The sequence below is a fragment of the Limulus polyphemus genome, unplaced genomic scaffold, assembly GCF_000517525.1.
Source record: "Limulus polyphemus unplaced genomic scaffold, Limulus_polyphemus-2.1.2 Scaffold1343, whole genome shotgun sequence".
Taxonomy (NCBI): domain Eukaryota; kingdom Metazoa; phylum Arthropoda; class Merostomata; order Xiphosura; family Limulidae; genus Limulus; species Limulus polyphemus.
Window position 1 is genome coordinate 251,425 of NW_013666953.1, and position 4,198 is coordinate 255,622.

At 31.7% G+C, this 4,198-nt stretch overlaps 1 protein-coding gene across 3 annotated transcripts in view; it reads left to right on the forward strand.

The window, feature by feature from the left end:
• The window catches only part of LOC106463186 (abnormal cell migration protein 13-like), a 31,833-nt gene that overhangs the window by 2,643 nt on the left and 24,992 nt on the right, over positions 1-4,198 (forward strand). The gene's annotated exons all lie outside the window — the stretch shown is intronic.

The window sequence follows — 4,198 nt, forward strand, 5'->3', positions numbered from 1 at the left end:
GTGACTCTGCAATGCATCTTTAATTGCACTCTCCATAACCTTTCTAACTACTGATGTAAGACTAACTGGCCTGTACTTGTCTGAGCAATGTTTATCACCTCCTTTAAATATTGGAATAACATTAGCCAACTTCCAATCTTCTAATACTTTTCCACTATTCAGTGACCTATAAAAAATATTAGCTAGAGGTTCACAAATATAATCATTAAGTTCCTTTAAAACTATAGGATAAAAGTTGTCTGGTCCTGAGGATTTATCAATTTTTATGTTTCCCGTCTCTTCTCTTACAATTTCAGAACTTAAAATATCTTTTACATCAATATTTTCCCCATACATTAAGTGATCTGGTTGAGGCATAATACTTATATACTCTTTCGTAAAAACTGAAGAGATCATATAATTTAATAATTTTACCATCTCGTAATTGCCCAGAATCAGCTTCTCACTATCATTTTTAAGAGGCCCAATCCCCATCCTAACAATATGCTTACTCATCATATACCTGAAGAATTCCTTATTGTTCAACCCTCTTTCATATACAGTTTTTGCCCTTTTTACTTACTTTTTAACCAGCCCTCTTGATTTCCTATAGTCTTCCAAGTCATTATTATTTGAAGTAAATTTAAATTTCTTAATTTAATATGTTTATCCCTAGTATGATCTCTTAAACCTTTACTAAACTATTCGGGCCTATTATGCTCTGTTGCCCCCTTTTTTTTTTTTCTGTAGGGAATATGCATGTTCTGTATGCATATCAATTTTTCCTAAATGCTTCACACATTTGTTCAAAATCGCCTCCCAACTCTAGTCCAATCTACAGAAGCCATATCATATCACATTCCATCAAAATTGACTTTCTTGAAATTTGGAATCAGGGTACTATTCTTCTTCAATTCTACATGTAGTAATATCCCACACCTAATAGTGCAATGGTTGCTTGTACTTAAATGCTCAACAACTACAACTCTGTCTATCATATTTACATCAGATGCTAATATTAAATCTAATATAGCTTCTTCTTTTGTAGGTTCCATCACCAGTTGGTGTATAAAAGTATCCTAAACAATTTCCAAAAACCTAGCCCCCTCATTATCAGACTCAAAATTTTCCCAATCATACCCCTGAAATTAAAATCTCCTATAATAACATCTTTTTCAGCTACCATTCTGATCTCATTATAAAGTTTCTCATTAACTTCCACATTCTGACACGATAGTCTATAACAAATTCCAATTACAGGACTTTTCACTTTGTATCCACTAACACCAACCCAAATTGACTCAACCTCAGTGCTATTTTCTTTAATATGCCGTAACTCAACAGGGTACAATTCACTCCTCACATGTAAAACTACTCCTCCCCTTTTTTAAGTACTCTATTTGTAGTAAATAATCTGTAGCCTAGTACTTACAAAAAAAATTGTTTAAATCCAACCAAGAAGAAATAAGGTTATAGAAAACCATTTGATTATTTGAACTCCCAACCTTATCCATACACACAATTATTTTTAATCCAACTGAAGTACATCCCATCTTTCACATTTACATTATTGTACTTTCATAATAATTCTGCACTTATCATCAGTCAAGTCATTCTACAAGTTTAGGACTTCAGCAGAAAATAAAAATTCATATAAAACAAGTCAGATCTTAAATCCATTACTCCTAACATTCAAGTTTGTATTTTTAGCCTGTTCATCTTGCTATTTCCTCGGTGAAAACATGTCTAGACTTATAAGACTTTCTTCATATTTTAAATGACATGAATCACGTATCAGTCTAGAAGTCTGTGTCTCTACTTGCTCGCAGTAATGCTGGACACAATAGTGAGCTTCTATACCAGCTTTTCACTGTATAACACTGGTATTTGTTACTTGGACAGGTAATATTTTTTAGGTTTAAAACTGAATTTACCTGTTCAGGTTTAATGCTGAAATATGTTGAAATGGTAGAACTGATGAAAAGACATGAAAAAATATTTTAGTTTTATTTAATTAACAGTTAATCAAGCATGCTGGCAATTTTAACACAATTTTAAAGTGAATGGTGCTTTTGCATTTGCAATTGTCTTTGTGTATTTGATTGTGTATGTGTTGTTCTTTCATATTATCTGATTGTTTGTAATGTATAATATAGCTATATATATATATATATATTTCTGTAAGGGCCACACAGAGAGAGTACAAAAATATAATTATCATACATTGCTACTTGTTGATTAAATGTGTAGAATATTTCTGAGAGCTTCTTGAGCACACATGTATATTTTTTTTTTCTTAACTCAAGTACCAAAATATCACAGGCTATGCAGTGCCAAGTCAGCTAACTTGGTTAATTTGTCTTATCTCAAGTTTTATGCCAGCTGTGATACTGCTAACCTGCAAAGTTTATAAATTATTTTATATGGTGCAGCTGTGCATGTGGAAATTCTCACAGATGTGTTACTGAAACTACTACTACTACTATACAGCTTATTGTTATTTTTATTTTTGTATTATTTTATTGTGTAAATAAACTTGTACATGTAAACTGGCTACTGTTTTGTGTATCAACTTTAGTATGATATAAATATAGGTACATTTATGATTCCAAAAATATGTTAAGTAAGAATTTATTCAATCATAGTTTCTTATCCTATCAAAGTATGGTAAAATATTTTTGTAAGTTTTTACTGATAGAATGATATTTGTGATCATTCAGGATTTCTATGTTATATGTGAATATAATTTGCAAGTAAGTATTTATTGGTATGCAGCTTGATGTAGTTTGCAAAGAAGTATTTATTGCTTTAAAGGTGTAAACAAAAGTTACTTTGTATTGTGATACTTTTTGTTATTAATGTACACTGTACATGTAGACCTTATTCACCTTTGTAAGCTAGAAGTGCTTCAGGTAAATGTATATGATATTTATTTTGTCTCAGTAATGCAGTTGTAATGATAGTTTGCCTTTGAAACTGTAAACAGGAGTATCTTCAAATATAGCTTAAATAAAGATTAGTCAGAATAGAATTGCAGATTGTCCACTAAATTATTTTCACACTTTTAACAACAAAATTTTGACACTACAGGCTTTTATTCAGTGTATTTATTACCCATTTGCTTAGTTTATGGATTAACCTAAATCTGCTTAGCTGGCTGAGTCAAGTGAGACCTTTCCAGTTCTTACTTGTACACAATGTTAGTTAAAATATTCAATATATATGTATATACTGTTTTTTATTAGTATTTATTATTTGTAATTTTATGTTTTTTATCTTATTATTATGATTGTTCTACATTTTACTAATTAGAATTTGGTTTTTTATTGTAATGATTATTATACATTGTTAGCTTAGTATATGGAATTAGGACTAACCTAAGTATACTGGGCTGGTTGAACCTTGTAAGATGTTATTACAGCCAAAAATATCATTGACAGCAAGGGTATCCAACTGGTAAAAGAATGTATTGTATATAGCATTTACAGTTTGTTAGGTGTAATGGGTGCAATGATTGGGTTTTATTTAGGAACTCGAGACTGGCATTTACTTTTAAAGAAGCTAGTAATGAAGATGTGCAACTTTTATGTAGAGTTTGTAGGTTGGAGAAGTTGGAGGCAATCATGAATAAAGTAGAGACAATAGATAAAGAGAAGTTTAGACTGTGGGAAATGGCAGCAGTATTTCAGGAGGAGCTTAAGCTTTTACATGCAAGGGATACATCAGCTAACAATGAATTTCAGGAAGTTAGAAAAAGTACTATTACAGTAAAAAGTAGTGAATTTAGTTATAAGGAGCCTGTTCTGTTGAGTAACAAATTTCAACCCTTGGCTTCTCCAGATGAAGAACTATAGGAGGGAAGGAAAACAAAAAAGTCAAAGAAAGGATGTGGATGATAAGGAGGTTATAGTTATAGGTGATTCCTTGACAAGGCATGTGGATAGGATAGTCTGTGGGGTAAATAGGGAGAATAGAATCAGATTATGTTATCCAGGGGCAGATGGAGGATATAAGTGACAGAGCAGGAGATATAATAAAGGGGGCTAGCAGAGATGCAGTTTTTGTAGTTCATATAGGGCTAATGATGTAGGGAAAAGTAGGTCGGAGAAGCTAATTTATAAGTACCAGGGGTTGATAAAGGCATTTATAGAAAAAAGGCCAGAACTTAATTTTGTCAGGAATACTGCCCAGAATTAACTGTGGGGATGAAGTTATAAGT